The sequence below is a fragment of the Sinohyriopsis cumingii genome, chromosome 19 (genome assembly GCF_028554795.1).
Source record: "Sinohyriopsis cumingii isolate HCF-2022 chromosome 19, ASM2855479v2, whole genome shotgun sequence".
In the NCBI taxonomy this organism is placed as follows: domain Eukaryota; kingdom Metazoa; phylum Mollusca; class Bivalvia; order Unionida; family Unionidae; genus Sinohyriopsis; species Sinohyriopsis cumingii.
Genome location: NC_142979.1, coordinates 45,458,319 through 45,478,543, shown reverse-complemented (window position 1 = coordinate 45,478,543; position 20,225 = coordinate 45,458,319). Strand labels below are relative to the sequence as shown.

Sequence of the window (20,225 nt, the reverse complement as noted above, 5' to 3'; positions counted from 1 at the left end):
TGACCCATTTATGATTAAAATGCAAACGGACAAATGTGAATAAAGTGACGATCTTGATGCTAGTGAAGAGTATAGTGATACAACTAAGGATTCGTGAGAGGACACCTGAATAAAAGGAAAATGGTTTTTGAATGGTTTGAACTGTGTTTGACCGGAAATGACACACACCAACCCACTTGACAAAATTTAGTTCGAGGGCTATGATTGTCATATTAACCCAATTTCACGAGCCATATTTTCAGATTTTCAGTTAGCCTACGTTTTTTCTATGAATTGCCTGACAGCCGTCTTTTCTGGCCATCAGCTAGGCATCGTGTTTCTATAAATGACTTGGCAAACATTTTTTCCGATTATCAGCTAGGCTCATCTGTCTATGAATTACGTAATAACACTTTTCCCGATTTTCAACAAGCTCTCGTGTTTCCATGAATTACGTAACATCCATATTTTCCCATTACCGGCTAGTCCTCGTATTTGCATCAGTTACATAGAAGCTATCTTTTTTGACTATCAGCTACCTCTCGTTTTTCTATGAATTACACTGGACAACAAATTTTTACAAAAGTCATGTTACTGAAATAAAATTAGTCAATTCTTATCAATTTTTATGTGCTGAACACGAATATGACAGTCAAATTGCAAAATTGGCTCTAGTTTTTTTTGTAATCTGCAAGAAATTAATGTTTACATAACGAAATGCATTCCAATAGTAAAAGGTCAACTGTAATAGCCTACCTATAAAAAATCAAGTCATTGACTACATCTTAGATTTCTTCGCCTGTCTCTTGTACAGCTGTTCGGGAGCATCTCTGAGGAGTGTCCAGCAGTAGTCAGCCAGCATTGTAGTGGACCATTTTCCCTGGTATCTTTGTTCCATTGTTGCGATATCTTGATGAAAACGTTCGCCGTGTTCATCACTAACAATACCACAGTTGCTAGGAAAGAAATCCAAATGGGAATGAAGGAAGTGAATCTTTAGAGACATATTGCAGCCAAGTTTCTTATACTTCATCAACATGTCTTCTACTAGTTCCTTATAGTTTTCTGCCCTAACATTTCCGAGGAAGTTTGTAGAAACTAGGCGAAAAGCATTCCATGCTTGTTTCGCGTCACCTTCCAGCAAGTTGTTGAACCGGTCATCTTTGAAAAGCTCTCGAATCTGAGGACCCACAAAAACTCCCTCTTTAATCTTTGCTTCGCTGAGTCGAGGGAATTTTTCATGCAGGTATCGGAATGCTGGCAAAGTCCGGTCAATGGCTTTCACGAAGTTCTTCATCAAACCTAGTTTGATGTGAAGGGGTGGTAGCAAGATTTTCTGAGCCTCAACCAGAGCTGGGTGTTGGATATTCTTCTCTCCAATGGCTACATTCTGCCTGTGAGTCCATTCCTTCCTCATGTAGTGCATTTCCCTTGCTCGGCTATCCCACTCGCATAAGAAACACATGTATTTTGTATATCCTTGCTGCAGTCCCATTAAAAGGGCAACTACCTTCAAATCACCACAGAGGTGCCAGCTGTACTTGTTATACTCAATGGAATTCAGTAGCTGCCTTAAGTTATCGTATGTCTCTTTCATGTGGACAGCATACGCTACTGGAATAGATGGAAGAATGTTTCCATTGTGCAAATGCACAGCCTTGAGACTCAGTTTCGAAGAGTCCACAAATAGTCTCCATTCTTGTGGGTCATGAGTGATTTTTAAAGCATTCATGAGGCCCTCAATATCGGAACAGAATATCAGATTACTTTCCTTTCTGAAGAAAGGCTCCAATTGCTGGTGGCGCTTTCGATATGCAGTAATTGTGACATCTTCTTCTAGAAGATTCCATTGTTGGAGTCTTGATCCTAGCAATTCTGCCTTGTTCTTTGATAAGTCCAAATCACGAATCAGGTCATTTAGTTCTTCCTGTGTTATTCTGTGTGGGGTTGATGATGCACCACAGTGAAAATCTGGATCACTGCATGCTGATGGACCAGGAGAAGAACAGGTCGACTCACCTTTGTCTTCGTCAGATGAATCAAGAGAATATTCTGCTGGAGGTTCTGGAATAGGAAGTCCCTCACCATGTGGAACTGGTCTCAATGCAGACGGAATGTTTGGGTAGACTATTCTCGACTTCTTTCGCTTCGTTATTCCGCCGGAAAGAGGAGGAACCAAGCAGAAGTAACAGTCATTTAGGTGGTTGCTTGGCTCTCTCCACACCATTGGGACTGCAAACGGCATTGATGACCTTTTGCAATTCAACCACTGTGAAAGCTGTGTTGTACATGTAGCACAGCATATATGCGGAGCCCAAGGCTTGTCTTGGTCACCAACCTTGCATCCGAAGTAAAGATGATATGCCTTCTTCACTTGAGAATTGATACTTTTCTTCTGGTTGGCAAATGTCACTTCCCCACAAATATAGCAAAAATTGTCCGCGGTATTAACACACTTTCGAGGCATTACTGTTCTTTATTGTACGTAAATGGATAAAATAATAAGTTTTATGTAACAGTAGCTTGAACTGTCTCGCACAACGTCTAAAATATTTTAAATGCTGAACCTATCTGATTGGGCTTTATATAGTACACTGCTTACGTCAGCTTCAGCAGCCGCCTGGCATTAGTATAATAGGCCTACACATGTATAGTACACTGCTGACGTCAACTTACTTCAGCAGCCGCATGGCATTAGTATTGCATTGCATCAGAAAATGATGCAATCAACTGTGGATGATGTGAGCATGATGGTATTATGCAATGTTACATCATTATTCCGGATGTTGCTGCAGTCCTACTGGAGAAATTTACACAGTGAAACATCGAAAATGAGGTATATGAACATCTTCAAAACGAGAGCCAATACAAATTTTTCACGGTTATATTCGTGTTCGGCACACCAAAATACTACAGATTAGGGCCTTTTCAAGTCAGTAATGATTTCACTGTTGACCAGTGTTATCTAACCGCAGTCCTTTCGGATTATTAGCTATCACTCGTTTTTATGAACTGCATAACCGCCATCTGTTTCTATTGCCAGTTAGCCTTCTTGTTTCTGTTAATTACATAACTGCCATTTTTTTCGATTTTCAGCTAGCCCAGTTGTGTCGATTAATTTCTTAACCATCTTTTCCGATTATCGGTTTACCCTCGCGTTTTTATGAATTGCATAACATAATCTTTTCATACCATTAGCTTATCTTCGTGATTCTATGAATTACAAAACAGAGTTTACAGAACGCCACAAATTTATTTCATGATCTGACAAGTTTATATGATTAGTTACTGATTAGAGGTAAATCGCTGCAGATATACATGGAATAAAGCACAATGCAGGTGAACAAGGAGACAACACATTCTTGTTACTGCTCTTATTTAAAGAAATAGCTCTCATTTTATATGTTACTTATGTAGCATCATATGTGTATGCAAGTTACGCTGCGGTTTGTTTTTCTTGGACCCGATATGACTATGCAAGTTACGTTACATTCTGTTTCTTGGGCCTGCTTATGTTAGTTACGCTACGGTTTGTTTTCTTGGACCTGACCTGACTATGCTAGTTACGCTACAATTTGCTTTCTTTGGCCTGACCTGACTATGCCAGTTACGCTAGTTTGTTTTCTTGGACCGACCTGACTATGCCAGTTACGCTAGTTTGTTTTCTTGGACCGACCTGACTATGCCAGTTACGCTAGTTTGTTTTCTTGGACCGACCTGACTATGCCAGTTACGCTAGTTTGTTTTCTTGGACCGACCTGACTATGCCAGTTACGCTAGTTTGTTTTCTTGGGCCTGACCTGAATATGCTACCTATATTGCTTTGTTGTTGTTGTTGGGTTTAACGCCATTTTTCAGCACGCGATTGGCTATACATGGCGGCCAGTATTAATGGTGGAGGAAGAACCCGGGAAAACCCGGGAAAGAACCACCGACCCACGAGAAGCTACTGGCAAGCTTTCTCACTACCTATATTGCAGCTGTTTTCTTGGGCCTGCCCTGGGTATGCCAGTTATGATACGGTCTGTTTTCTTGTGCCTGATATTGGCCACATGGCAAATGTCACGTCCAAACGTGAAAGCATGTATACACATGTTGTGAAGCTGTATATGTATATAGAAAATTGTTGCTGTTGTTGTTGTTGTTGTTGTAGGGTTTAACGCAAGTTTTTAGCACACGATAGGCTATACATGGCGGCCAGTATTAATGGTGGAGGAAGAACTCGAGAAAACACCGGAAAGAACCACCGACCCATGAGAAGCTACTGGCAAGTTTTCTCACATGCCCACATTGGCTGAATCCGAGACTCGAACCCACGCAGACAGAGGTGAGATGGCTATATAGAAAAGAAAAATGGATTAGAAAGTGGATGTCACATTGTTTTGTAGCCCTAAAAATAAAATGTATTGTTTTTTACAATTAAAAAAAAGGCGGTTTTGTCAGTCAGACTAAGAATTCTGAATCCTCATTTTCCCCAAGATGAGGTAGCGGTTCAGCATTTAGCATGTCAGACTTGTAATCGAAAGGATGAAGGTTTGAATACCAGTGGGTCCGTCCGGACTATATTTAGTTCTATCCCATACTCACACGCTATAAGACCATGATCTTAATAACAGCTGGTGAAACATACCCAAGCTAACATGCAATAATTTACGAATGGAGAGTAGCTCGTAAAGTCATGCTTTGTGTATACGCAGATGACATTTGAAATGCAGGAATGACTGCAGTTTTACGTGGTTTGAGGATCTAAATTAGCAGCTTGGGTTGCTAATTTTGACATGTGGTCGCATGAGTGGGGGAGTGGGTGTGTGGAGTGGAATGGAGTTATTGCTGTTGTTTTTTATGTTATACGTTGATGATACAGACAGTGGTTCACCTAAAGTTCACTGGAAACTGATCGGGAACCGAGGAAGGTAGCTATAATTTACCGAAGTATCAGACGTCCAGATCAGTATCACTTGACCTTTAAATAAAACCAAATTGAAGGATACTCAGTCAACTCATAATTATTGGAGTTAAACTAAATTAAAAATTAAGGATAACCTGCACAATATGTTTCCTGAAAAGATCTTTATAATACCACATTTTAACATTGTGACAAGTAATAATATCTTAGATAACGAAGAATTATTATAATTGACCTGCCCGTCATATATTAAGCAATCTTATAATATATGACCGTATTTGATTGTTAAAAAACTTTACTGCCGGTTATTCAAAAGCAGTAGTACGGAATAGTAATTATTAATAATATCAACAAAGTCAAAAATATTTTTAATCAACACATACATAAATTACTTAACTTAAGAGAAATGAATAAATCGATATCATCTATTATATTGTCACAAATATGATCTCACTTACATGCATTTGCCTTGTCCCATAGTAAAAATTTATACCAAAACATAAGAAAACTTATTGTTAGATAACAATAACAGACATAATTACAAGTTTTTACTAAAACACATTTTTCAATCATTCATTTTGTGACTCTGCAATATTATATTTTGACCAATCTGTCCTTAAGCTTACAGTATAACAAACTTTAATCGAAATACTATATACAGTATAACAAACTCTAATGGAAATGCTTTGTACAGTATGTCACGGAATTGTGTATGAGTTATATCAATATGTACATGTTGTCAAAAATGTATTCGGGTTTCGTTGCCGCGTACAGCGTCACCCGAGGGTGGTATATTTTTTTGGCTCTAGTTATTTCGAAATACTGAGCGAAACTCAAACCATGCTGCATGTGCAAATTGCCTGCAAGGAAAAACCTAAGTACCTAGCTGCGCATATATGTCACATCAAGTATACATATAGAGCAAATTCTCTACAAGCGAACTACATTACGACGAGTCTTGTCGGGAAACTTGCCCCTTTACGGGATTTACACTACGACGAATCTTGTCAGAAAGCTTACCCCTGCTTTAAGGATTTTTATTCCGTGATTCATTGTGATTGATTGTGATTTTCATACAAGGATCTCCAGGTATTCTTTATCCTATACTTTGTAAGGTGCCATTATTTATACTGTGTAAATTTTTGTTATTATTTTTTTTTTTGTTTTTTTTTTTTGCATTTTGGAAGTTTAAGGGTGTTTAGCCCCTATCAAATTATGTGGGTAGTTTTTACTGCCCAAAATGGCAATGCCAACTAAAGAACAAACTGGAGGAAAGATTACAAATTACTTTCCCACAAACCTGAAGAATACAGATAGTGGAAAACCACTACTTGCGTATAGATCACCAGGGTGCCAGGTGTTGGACCTTACAAGCTTTAATGAGGCAGAAAGGCCGCGCCCATCCGAGATCCTGCAGTATCTAATTGGCAAGGGAACACAAACTAACGACATCAAAGGACTGCAAAATGGTTGCAGAGGGCTATACTTCCTCTTCGCAAAAGGAGGAAAGCCACTATATGACAATGATCAGACAATAGAGTTCAGAGGCAAGGCAGTGAAGACCTACGCCCCGCCGCCCTTGATCAAGAAATTGACGATATATTGATAGATGTACATTTTTCAGGACTCCCAATGGAAACACCGACGATCGAATTAAGAACAAACTGCAAAATAAGTACGGCATCAAAATCACTACTGCACAAATGGCCACATACTGGGGATTCCCCTCAGTATACACAGGCGTGAGGATAGTGAGCCTCACACCGGAAGACGTAAAGAAGCTGCCACCCTTTTTCTAAATTATGGGTTTTATTATAAAATAGTGGTACATGTATAAAGGATGCCAACACGACCGGCAATGCTACAAATGCGGGAATACTGGACACCTACTGAGAGAATGCAAACAACAAGCACCACCGCAGAATACAGAAAGGCAGATTAACACAGCCCCACAATCATATGCTGAAGCACTGTCCAGTTCAGTACCCAAAGGAACAGATACAGTGACAGAAAAGATTCTAGTACAAGTACCAGAACCTGAACAAGATATACAAACTCAAAATGACACTACAGGAAGCCCACAAGTTAAATAGGAATCTGCTGACCAAACTAGCTCATCAGAAAAGAAAAGGGCAAGAGCTAGAGACAGACAAATACAAATAAAGTAGGAAGTAAAACTGATAGAGACAGACAGCCCCCTTCTGTCCTCGATGAGACGAAGAAACAGAAAAACAACACCACAAAATTTGGAGCAAACTCTAGACAATATACAGACAAGTCCAGATATATAGACTGTTGAAGAGACAATGGACACAGACACTTCAGTGGAGCAACAAGTGGTAACCACGACAACTTGACCAAGACAAGAGCCTGCAACACCAACAATAACACAAAAAAGAAAAAGGACAGTATCAACGCCCAGAACACTGTCAGAAAAAGAGATTAATGAGAGCTTAGATCACCAGGAAACGAGACAAGAAAATCCAGAAAGGAAACAAAAGAAACAGAGCAAACAAGACGAACAGTCAGTCTCAATAGAGAAGATAAAAGAACAGTCTCAATAGAGAAGATAAAAGAACAATCAGCATCGAAGAATACAGGGCCAAAAAAACTACCCACTAGCAAAATTGCAAAATAAACAAGTAACGATTATATAAACTAGAACCTACTAACACAAAATAAAAACTTAACGACTAGCCCATAGTCAGGATGGAGGAATCAAATCTGCGAATCCTGACTATGAACACTAATGGTATAAATAATAAAATAGATAATATCATTGAACAAGCTAAAAACTCGTATAATATTAATGCAAGAAACGCACGGAATGCCGGAACACATTATGAAAAGATCAGAGGAAGAACTAAATGCACTAATTTTTTATTAGTAACCACCTACATACATAAGAGCTGGAGTGGCTACAATTATCAGGCAATCCGCCAAGGGATTGAACCCTGAAAACATGGAAATACCTAATTAACTAAAAGGACGTCTAATTAACTTAAAAATAAATAAATGGAACATGTTTAATATATATGCGCCACCAGGTGTAAAAAAACAGGAAAACTACATTTATTCAAAATATAAATCATTATACTCAAAAATGTTCTAGAACCATGTATAATCGGAGGAGATTTTAATTGGATACTAACAGAAGAAGATAAAAGTGATAGATTGACGGAAAATAATAATAAAAAAAACTTTAAATGGATGCATACTTTCATAAAAACAAATAATATTGTAGACGTTTATAGATTTTTAAATAATAAGAGGGAATATACGTTTAAATATGAAATCCATAAAGAAAGTCGTATTGATACATTTTACATATCTAAAACCGAGACAAATACCATTAAGAAATGTGAAATTATACAAGAAAAAATAGCAGATCATAAATTAGTATTACTTAAAATAGCTATTCCGAACACTATAAAATGGGAACAGGGAGTGTGGAAAATGAACTGTGCTCTCATGCAGGATGATCTGTATGTGAGCCCTGTTCGCACATACCTCAAGATTTTCAAGGAAAAGTATACTGGGGACATAATGAAAGACTGGGAAACAATCAAAAGTGAAATTAAACGAATTACCACATATCATAGTAAGACACAAAAAAAACTTCAACAACAATGTCTAAAGGAAAAATATTTAGAAATAATGACATCTATAAGGCCATTAACAAAATTAGATAAGGGAATAATCAATAAATGGGAGAAAATTGAAAGAGATTGCACAGGAAATAAAAAAAAAGATCAGGGAAATATGGGAATATATATAAAAAGGGGAGAGTGCTATACAGAATGGAAATTAAAAGGGGAGAAAATAAAAAGATAGAATCAATACAAGAAAACGACATAATCCACCAAAATAAAACAGATATTTTAGAATATATAAAACAATACTACACAAAAATACATGAATCTCAAAATATCAACAAGGAAATAATATATAATTATATAGAAAAGACTAATTATAAGCAAATTACTACAGAAGATAAGGAGAAATGCAAAAACTTTATCACCGATAAAGAAATCTTAGAAGCAATTAATAGCCTACAAAAAGAGAATTTGTCAGGGTCCGACGGCATAACCTCAGACTTATATATTACATTTAAATACGAATTAGTTGATTTTCTAGAACTATTATATAACAATATACTGTTAAAAGGGGATATTCCGAAAACACTAAGGGAGGGAATTGTTACTTTAATCTATAAAGGGAAGGGGGACAAAGAATTGATAAAAAAAAAACTGGTGACCGATAACCTTTCTAAATAACGACTATAAAATCTTTCGCAAAATCATAACCAATAGAATACGAAATTGTTTAAACAAGATAATAGATATAAACCAGAGCTGTGGGGGGAAGGGAAGAAATATTACGAATAATACTCTATCAATTAATGAAATAATAAATCTTTTAAATGCTAAAGGAGAAAAGGGAGTAATGTATCTGTTTGATCAAGAAAAGGCGTTCGATCGAATAGAACATCAATTTATTTTTGAATCATTAGAAAAATGTGGCTTCGGCCAAAATTTGATAAACTGGATCAAAGCTATGTATAAATATTAAACCTCTAAAATAATAGTAAATGGAGCGCTTTTTTCTGTTTCTCAGTTTCTGACCTTAGAGTCGTAACAGTAATTGGGTGAACCTTCATGATATGAATTTCAGATAAGTTACAACTTATTTCTGAAATTTAATTTCTTTGGTTTCGGAATCTCTTTGTCCCTGGTGTAACCAACCAGATTTCACAATGTCGTCTAGGTGGTGGTGGTGAGTTTTGTACCTGCTGGTGCCTATGACGAGTGGTCAGTACTATGTTTCTTATATTCAATTTGAATTGTTTGTTGGTTCTCTTAATGATTATATGGTATATACATAAGTATTAGGAACCTGACCTTGTCGAATATCAAATCCATGTTGTACCTGCCCAATAACATTTATTTTGTAAACAACATAATGCATAGCTAATATTTCCCATGACTGTGGATTAATTAGTCAGATAATTATTAAGTAAACATTTATTTTTCTCTGGGTCTATAACACTGGAATTCCCCCATAAACACATGGTCTACCTGATGTTTCCCATGTTCTTTATTATAATTTGGTGACAGGCCTTATCTTGTGGACAACTTAAAAGTCTTCTAGAATCGAACTTTTGACCTTCATCCTGGTTTTATTATGTGTCTTAGTTGTTTTAAATATAATCTTCTTTACTTGAGAAATTAATCTTTCCTGCAGTTAATATCTGATGCAGAGTAAGAATTTTTTTATGTTCAGTATTCCATTTGGGCAGAATTATTGATTCGAAATATTATTCACCAGAATTACAAAGTGCTCATCAATAATATTCTTGGACTGGAACATTAATTTGGAATATTTGGGAATTCAGACAAGAAGACTTTTTGATTATATTATTGTGATACATCAAAAACACTGTTAGCATATCGTCACACTACTGACCACTGGCATGTTAGCATATTTTAGATTACACGCACGTCAACGCATTAAATATTGGAAATTATTTGGAATACCACTGGAATTTAGTTGGAACATCATACATTTGAACTTGTGATAACGCGATTAGGACTATTTGGGATTTACTTCGCATTACCATAAGTTCTTGCAATCAGACTGTAGTGACTTTGGCGTAACCAGTCTTCAGAATTCCGATATTTGAAATAATCTGGGTCAGACGCTTTCATTTCTACTCACACAAGAAAGGTATGGGTTAAAACAGCTGATTTGTGAATATGTGCGCTTATTTCCAAATATTCCAAAACGAACTAATACAATCTACCATGAAGATGTAATCGTGGCTTCTACGCATGTGAAACGGCATCTTTACAGGATATATCTTGCAAGAAGAAATGTTTGAAAAAGGAAATTGAATATATATTTCAAACGATTTTATTGAACCAAGCAAAGTAATTGTAGTTCGCCATGTATACTAGTACCAAAACCATATAATACTTTACCTATGGGGGGTCCCGAGTGGCCGAGTGGTCTAAAGCGCTCACCGTTTCGGATCACTGCCATCTCACCTCTGTCTGCAAGGGTTCGGCTAGCGTGGGTACGGTGGGAAAGCCTGCCAGTAGCTTCTCGTGGGTCGGTGGTTCTTCCCTGGGTTTTCCAGGGTTCTTCCTCCACCAGTTATACTGGTCGCCATGTATAGCCTATCTTGTGCTGAAAAATGGCGTTAAACCCCGAACAACAACAACAACAACAACTTTACCTATGTGCACTGACTACAAAACATTGAACAGTGTCACCAAAACAAAATTCATTTGCAATACCAACAAACAAAGACCGCATTGACAAAATTGGAAATGAAAACTATGTCACCAATTTCTACGTGTACAATACATTTTGGCAAATTTCACTTGCGGAAATGCAAACGAAATGTTGTCATTTGCATTTCCGGGTAGACTTTACCAATATAAAGTGATGCCTTTCGATATGAAAAATTCTCTCTCAACATTCGAGCATTTAATGAACATCGTACATTTCATGTAGATGACTTTGATGCATACATCGAAGAGATCACAACACACAGTGACGCCTTGAAAGACCACCTGGAAACTATCCAGAAATTCTTTTTTAGATTGCAAGAGACAAAATTGACAATTAATTGGACTAAAAGTGAGTTTTCGCCTAGCTTGTGTTAAATTTGTAGGAAATAATGTAGAACATGGTTAAGGTCAACCTATCAAGGTTAAGGTTTGATCTTGCAGTAATATAACTTCGGAATTAGGCACATCAAAGGAAATGGGAATCTGATTACAGATGCACTCTCACGTAGCTTTGTACTGTAGCGCTTTGCTTTATATATTTTGTGTCATTCATGAAGTATCTTTTTTCTCCGTTAGGAGGAGAGATGTTATGTATATATACGTTCTTTCTACTTTTGGTGCATGACTGTATTTATTTTTTGGTTTAAATTCTGTCACGTAGATTGCATAGGATCTGTAAATAGGTGTTGTCAAGTTTCTAATAATCAACATATTTACAAGTTTGGAGCTATTTATGGTTGGCTAGTTAAAGTGAAGTGGTTGTGTACACGAGTAAGCATTGTGATATATCAGATGGAATTGTAAGGTCAGTCATGCGGGGTATATTGCGAAATATAGTCGTCATAGGCTCTTAGAGATGTAAATAAAGACAGAACTGAAACATTAATTCATTCCTTATTCTGATTCATTAAATAAAGCAAATTATAAAACGTCAACCTATACATGAACATTATGAAACTTTCTTTTCACAATGGAATGGTTTATCTCAGACACAACTGTGGGCATTACAATTATTTACGGCAGTACGATGTTTCCGACTTAAGTAAGAGAAGTTTCAACTGCAGAATGTATGAATGGGTAAGTTCAACATCACAGAAGACCAAATGTGTTTGGAATATTATCTATGCAAGAATACCTCTTTCATATCAGTTTTCATATGCACAACTATAGAGATATTTATCCTCATGAAATACATTTTTATTTTGTAAATATGGTGGTCTTCAAAATTATGTTGATTACATAATCGAAACTGATCATGAAATTGCTTTCACTCATTTAATGGAAGAAGACAACCGATTATACACTTTACCTGCATTAGGAGGACAACTCCATGTTTACACACCAACATTAGGAGGACCTCTGATATCAGGAGGATATCCTCCTAATGCTTCCTCCTAATGTATGTGGGGTGACATGTGAAAATATTTAGATGATAGAATTTATATAAGCTTTTCATCTTTCAAGGTAATCAAAATTTTAACCAGACTGGATTCTCTTTCGTCACCTGCTAATGTAACTTTTTTAGGAAAGGCAACCCGAGTGTAACTTGCAGCGTCAGCACAAGTCATGATAAAGACCAGGCTCAAATAGCCGGTGAGATCAATTTTTATTTCAGTGGGGTCGAATGAACCTGTTTCAATATTGTACAAATGATGCTAACCTGCCATTGAATAAGGCTGTCATTACTAAAACTAGGGAAACTTTAAATGTCATAAAGGATCATTCGGACATAATTTGCACTGCGAATTACCACGGCATTTGGCTCTTTATATAGTTTTTCAGTCAGATTAGACCTCTCAGGCCCACTTGGGACTATTGTTAAATAACTGAATTGATCCTGTTTGTAAAGGAATGGAACGTAATGCATACACAATGCCTATTACTGATTTGTATATGCCGTATATGTGAAATTTAAATTTTAAGGAAATGTTAAAAAATTAACATGTTATAAATTTTGTTTATTTACTTTGTGTACAGTCAATAGGTACAACATCTGATCTTTTTGAAACCACATCTGTAATTAAATGTGAAAAAACTTTATCTACATAAGCGAATTGAATGTTTAATTTAGTCTTAACAAAAGAGTCCAATGGGTTTTCATGAACTCAACAGAAGCTGTCTCCGATGAATGTTTAAACCGAGATATTTCACTGTACCTCGTGGATTTTGAATCTATTATTCATTTTATTTCTAAAATCAGTTTTACAACCACTATGCATACAACCGTAACATATGTAACTATGCCTGAATTTATAAGTATAACTGGGCAGGTTAGAATCCTGCTATTATATCAGCAGGGGATGGCTGCTATAATGTGTCCTCGGGTAATTCAAGTTGCCACAGTATCAAATAGACTATTTGTGTTGATGTGATGTAAACCATCAAACCAGACCAAACCATGCACGTTTGGAGCAAGTCTATCAAGGAGGAGTTTATTAAGGGACCCAAGCCCATGGCAATAAACAAGCAGAATCACAATAATCACAATAATAATAATAATAATAATAATAATAATAATAATAATAAAGTAGTTCAGTTCTGAATATCAGTCAAGTTAATCCAACCGTGTATTTTACATCTTCATTATTGAACTATCTTACCACAGATAACATTTGTAAACCATATAATAAAAAAAAATCCAGGTAGAACGTTGTGAAAGGAAATACTATCATGGAGAAGGAATCTGCTAAAGGGAAGAAAACAATACTGAGGCCAGCATATGCAATGACGTTAAGACTAAAACTTCTAATTCACAGTTTTGGGGAATATGGTACCTGTACTTTTGAGAAACCCTTATTTAATAATGTTGTGAACTCTTATAATGGAGTCTTTAGTATTCCCATTAAATTATAATATAGTTATTGTCATATATCTTTTTTTTTATCTCTATTTTCTTTCTCCCTCCAGAGGAAGCGAAACCAAAAAAAAGTGGACAAAAGAAGAGAAGATGCATTCTTGACAGCATTTGAGATATGTTTCCTGGCAGAGAGAGTGCTTCGAAAGAAAGAGTGTCAGGATGTCATGACAATATTTCATATATTGGCAGGCAGAAGCTGGTGACGTCTTATTTTCGTTTGCAAGTGGAGAACGTGCTTGCAATAAAGGAGCTAAAAAAGAAAGTATTTTTGTCACAACAAGTAATCGAATCTGACAATGAATCCAATGTCATGTTGTTTACAGAAGATCTCTTTTCAGCACTACATCTAATCATATAGATTTGAGCTTATAAAACAAGCATGAACCCACTGCAGACCAAAGGAATATATGTCCAATCCATTCATATGTGTCCACAATTAATACAATTTTCGTATCATTACATCACAATCTATTCAAGTCATCTGCATATGACCACAAATAGTAATACTAAAATACAAAATTTCACTACCTCCAGTAACCGTTACTCAAAAATGCTAAAGTTGTTTATGTGAGAAACTGTTCCAGAATGTGTAAAACAAAAGGTAAAATTGCTGTGTCAGCCTAAACATATAATCAATTCGTCTACATCTGCATAATAATACACCTGAAAAATGTTATGTATAACTTGCTTTTTCAACTGTACTAAACGTTTCTACCAAACAAATGTCTAAACCGTTCCTATTCCACTCACAAATAATAAACATTTGAAAAGAAAATAATGCAAAGAGCTGAAACCCTAAGCACGTCATGGAGATTTACATACCTGTATGCCTACAAAATTTCATGTCTTCCTTAGCTGGTTTTGGTAAAAAAAATGTAAAACTAAAATTGTAAAAATGTGTAATTATACATTGCTGTAATTGTCTGAACATGGAAAATATCATCTATTTATGACTTACAGGTAATAAAGTTGCATATTTCATGGTTCACAACAAAACAACATGTTCTCCTTATGCTATTTTAGAAGGGGCATAATAACACGATATATTAGTGTATATCCAGGAACTCAAGAATATTTGTTTTCTTGGTGTGGTGAAAATGCTATTTATTCAAGAAATACGGGTAAAAATAAAACACTAAGTTTTACAAAACATTTTATATAATATCGAGGTAAGTTCTGATGTGATGAAGAAGAACTTAATATGTATAGTGGCTTCCAAATTCAATACCTCAAAATGATACACTCAATATTAAAATTCGGTAAAATGTGATCTGCACAATTTCATTTGTAAAACTTACCTACAGTGAAAAATTACAGTGCGAAATAGAGTTGTCATCTAATACATGAGATATTTTTGCAATATGATTTAGGTTCTTTTTACTTAATAAACCGACATATGCCCGGTAAGTGTTTGCTCGGCCTTCACTGGCTGCACTGAAAATGGTAATGTGCTTAATTTTCAAGTAGTCAAAACGTTGTTTCTACTGTATAAAATAAATAAGTTTGTTTCCATACTGGTTTTGATTGTGTATTACGTCGAAGTAGATTAATAATGTAGAACCCTCTTAAACAACCACCTCTGGTAAGTTAAGCAAGTAGCCTCTGGAAAAAAGTGTTCGTCTTAAGGAGGGTAATTTCTTCTACATGTTTGATGCAAACTCTTAAACATGTAACTGTTGAGGAAAGGTACTTGCATAATGGTATTACCTTTAAGGTAGATTCTAGTAATGTTAGGTCTCATTTACAGCATGTGTACAATTTCTCACCACAAATGTAGTTGCATATGATTGTATGAACTCCATACCTTAAGGTAACTTGTTCATTTATCCTTCTGATACAAAATAAATGCACATAACCTTGCCAAAGAAATGAAAATGTTTTTGCAAAGACAATGTTTCAGCACTAGCCTTAAAACGTTTATTTTTTTACATGTACTTAAAGTGATGTGTAGGCCACTGAGGACTGGTGCTACTTTAACACTTAACTGAATTGTGTGCGCGTGTCACTATTATCAAAATCATACGTACTTGCTTCTTTTAACACTACTGTCATCTAAATTATCATAAAGCCTTAATAGAAATAGAATGTGCTAGTTGCTTACATTTAAAACCCAATTTATGGCAAGATTAGATGCTGTTTGGTCAAGTATCGGCTCAAAATATGAACGTATATACAAAAGGACGACCGACAATATCATTATTATTGACATGAAAGAATATATTTTATCTATGTTTCTAACAAAAACAGATTGGAATTTTGCTATGAAATACGTCTTCTACTTAAGCAGGTTTACTCTGGATATCTGCGAAGATATGCCTGGGTATTATTCTACAAAGTAATGTAATTGCAATAAAACCGAGTAACAAGGCAGTTATGGTGCATTTAATTGTCCTTAAACAGTCTGTCAGTTTGCATCGGTATGCGTAGCGGTTTGGTCAGCGTATTGAAGAACGGTTTTTCTTGAAATTCTGTTATTTTGTCAATAATTGTACTGCCACTATCACTCTCGAAAAAAGTATCCATGCTGTCTGTTAAAAATAACAGACACTTACAATGGTTATTTAAATGTTATTCGTCATCCAAACGTTGACATTGGCAAGCTGGTCGATTTATTATCACGAACTCTAATCATATTTAAGATTACTTCAGTCTATCTTGAGCAGATCCATAAGCATCCGAAATACTTATAAGGACTTTCGAAACATTTTAAAACACCATTTACATAATTAAATATACGAGCCTGCGAACTCAGACTTGTAACATGTAACTTCACACTTTATTAAAGGTAGATGACACCCACAAATATTACATACCTACAGAGTGGTATGCATGTATGCATGCATGTATGTATGTGTGTATGTATGTATGTATGCATGCATGTATGTATGTAGCGTTTAACGGTACGTCAGCACACTACTGGCTATATGTGTCAAATATAAAGTGCTGAAGTGACTGCCCATCAATGTTGAGAGATTGTGTCACTGGTATTAACATCAACATGATATATTTCAATAGTTAATTTGTTTACACACAGATATTGCGAGGACTTATCATGCGACATGTTTACACACCAACGTTGAGAGGACTGCACAAATCAGGTATGTATTCTCTCACTTATAAAGCAATTAGCATTAATCTTAGAAAGTTAATAAATACATATTTTTTGCTATTAGGGATATCTTTAGCAAGTCTTTCCAGTGACAATTGGTACACATGTCAATCAGGTCCTCCCAAGGTATGTCAGATAACATAGGGAAATATTGTTTTACACACTTTCTTTACCTATTATCATATCCATCCAAGATTTCGGCCCAACCAATATGACCAAAATTTATTACGATCTAACTTCAAAAACCACATAAATTACAATATTTAAATATTTTCACATGTTACTCCACATACATTAGGAGAAATCATTAGGAGGATATCCTAATGGCAGAGGTCCTCCTAATATTGGTGTGTAAACATGGGGTTTTCCTCCTGATGTAGGCAATGTGTGTACACACACACACACACACACACACCATATGCACATAAGCGAAGTTTTCAATGAGGACAACATTATTTACTGTTACTATACTATATATGTTGACAAATTTTATGTTCGACTAAAATACTACTGTAGGAATAGGATTATTGATTGCAACTATACTGTGTATAATATTTTAAAAGAGTTCATGAATATATAATGTTGGAATAACTGAGTGTTTATGACATTACAAAAGAATTACATCACTATTTCGCTTAAATGTGTCATACAGATTTGTCAAATATGGCTTAAAAGATATACGATGTTTAAATATGTATTGCGAACTTCTTGATAACGTAAAGGATTTGGAGATTCGTACGACGCCGGATTGGTCAAGCATATAACAAACGACTACGAAGGTCATTGCTTGATATTGTGCAAGAAAACTTCAAAGTCACTGGCGTCAGTGAGTGAAGCTAACGACGATGATAGTTAAGTCAAAGTGATGACTGCGAGAATCAGAGTAATCAAACAACAGAGAAACATAAGGGTGGACAACGACATATGACCTTACAGGAAATTTCCAAGCCCTCCCCCCTCTCTGGACCATCATAGCAAAATACGAGCAAAAATCAATGAAAAGAAAAACGAGAGTAGTGGGATTTTCATTGCCCCATGTGACGATGTCTGAGTACATGACTGGTGGTAAACTTCACAGACTAACTCACCAACGGAAAGGGGAAAGTTAGATGGAAAATACAAACAATCGTATTTCGGTAGCAATGTAAATTATAACATCATTATGGCTTAGATCACTTGAAAATACATTTAAATGTTTGAATACCTCTTGTTTTTTTGTTTCTAATCTTTCTTTATATTCCGTATTCATTTGAATACCCTATCGTGTACGTTGATGGCTGAAAGCAATTGAAGGCATCCGATAATTGAAAAGAGAAAACAAAACAATTTTACTGAAAAATCTTTTGCATCTGATACCGATATTATTGAATGAATTTTATATGCTTTTTTATCTCCTGTAATCTCTTCATCATCGATTGATCGTATGGATAATGGATATCCATAGGAATGTCAGACTGAGAGTACTATATATTTCGATCAGTCTCACTTAGGATGAAGAAGATTATACAGTAAACTTCATGAATCATCTGACGATCCTTCCCGAAGAATGCAAGAATGTTCTTGCAGTCATCGTCTGAGAGGTCAACCATGTGAATGAAAAGAATTCTATTTAGCTGATTTTATCTAGCACACATCTCAGATTTCAACAATTAAGAATAACTCATAAATTTGATGTGCTCTCCTCTTAACTATATTTCAACCAGGACATATAGTACATTTCTCACGTTTTCTGAAAAGAATACATCGCTTTGCATATTTCCTATAAGATAGTATAGGTAACCTGCATCACGATATTCAGTTTGAAAAATGTTTCATAGAAGGAATGAGATAGTTAATATTTACTGTGACACGAGTTACAAAAATTTGGTGCACAAAATAAAATTACACGTTGATTTGTTTTGGAACTAAGACTTAATGTTTAGTCGTTTGAAACTGATTTTCATCCAAATCATTAGCTTCTCCTGTTTTAAGAATTTTAGCAGTCGTATTGAATGTAATTGTTTTTTTCTTCAAATAAAGTGGACATATTTCACCCTACTGAAATTCACTTAAAAGAGATGGTTGAAGTCTTTAATGGCATATTATATGATGTTAACTGGATTAAAATCCCAAACTTAAACTTTATATATTTCTTACATTTTTGGTTCTTCTAAAACCTATACTTGGAAACCGTCAACCTACCATCATTCACCGGAACCAACCATTTACATGATTCACGCAGATCGTCTATTATTTGTTTCGTGAACAGGAATGATATTATTCCGAAATTTCATTAAATGGGACAACGTTTTCCTAAACTCTAGTACCGGGGTGGTAGATGGTGACTGAACATTTATGTCAAACTCTAGTACTGGCGTGAAAGATGGTGAATGGATATTTATGTCAAACTCTAGTACAGGCGTGGGAGTTGGTGACTGGACATTTGTCAAACTTATATTAATAATAAGATAAAAATAATACCAAATTAACTTTGTAAGTTTTCAAATGTAATTTTCATCAAATGGTGTTTGCGATTCTTTCTGGAATGACTTTGTTATGAGCTTTCCTATTTGAAATAAACACCAAGATTCAGCATGTTTGGTATCATTGGTACACATGTTCAATTGAAATCAAAGCGTTTGCCGTTAGTAAAATATATTTGGGTGAAATAACCAGATGAGATATTATTACAAACATCAGATTAATGTGAGTGCAGTTTATATGTGTATTCTTTTCTCATGCAAACATGAACTATATCGTCGAATTCATCGTACTGGAAAAAGAGACGATAGTATGGCTAATTTAACTGCAGAGGAAGGTCCGTAAGGTAGTACTGATAATGCATGCAGTGCAATGCAAGACGAGACAATGCAAAATAATACTACGTTGTTTAGTTGTAATCTGTACATTTATAGCATCTAAGACAAAAACACTTAACGATTTTCCAGCTGACTTCAGTAGCATTCAAATAACAACAAGTTACAACAACAACAAAAATACATTGAGGCCGTATACAAAACAAGTTTCACAAGATGAAAAGTGTTGGGACACATTCTAGGACGGGATCAATGAATACAACTTTCATTAAGCAATTCTTGA

The 20,225-nt window shown here is 35.5% G+C and overlaps 1 long non-coding RNA gene across 5 annotated transcripts in view; it reads left to right on the top strand.

Moving 5' to 3' along the window:
• The window catches only part of LOC149775623 (uncharacterized), a 31,335-nt gene extending 15,787 nt beyond the window's left edge, over window positions 1-15,548 (top strand). Inside the window, exons 1-3 of one of the 5 annotated variants that reach the window (XR_016416603.1) lie at window positions 3,224-12,258; window positions 12,707-12,774; window positions 14,089-15,548. This is a non-coding gene — a long non-coding RNA (uncharacterized LOC149775623). Of the gene's footprint in view, window positions 1-3,223; window positions 12,259-12,706 lie in introns of those variants that run through there. The other 4 variants (XR_016416601.1, XR_016416600.1, XR_016416602.1 and 1 more) reach the window with 4 other exon arrangements.
• The last annotated feature ends 4,677 nt before the right edge of the window (window positions 15,549-20,225 follow it).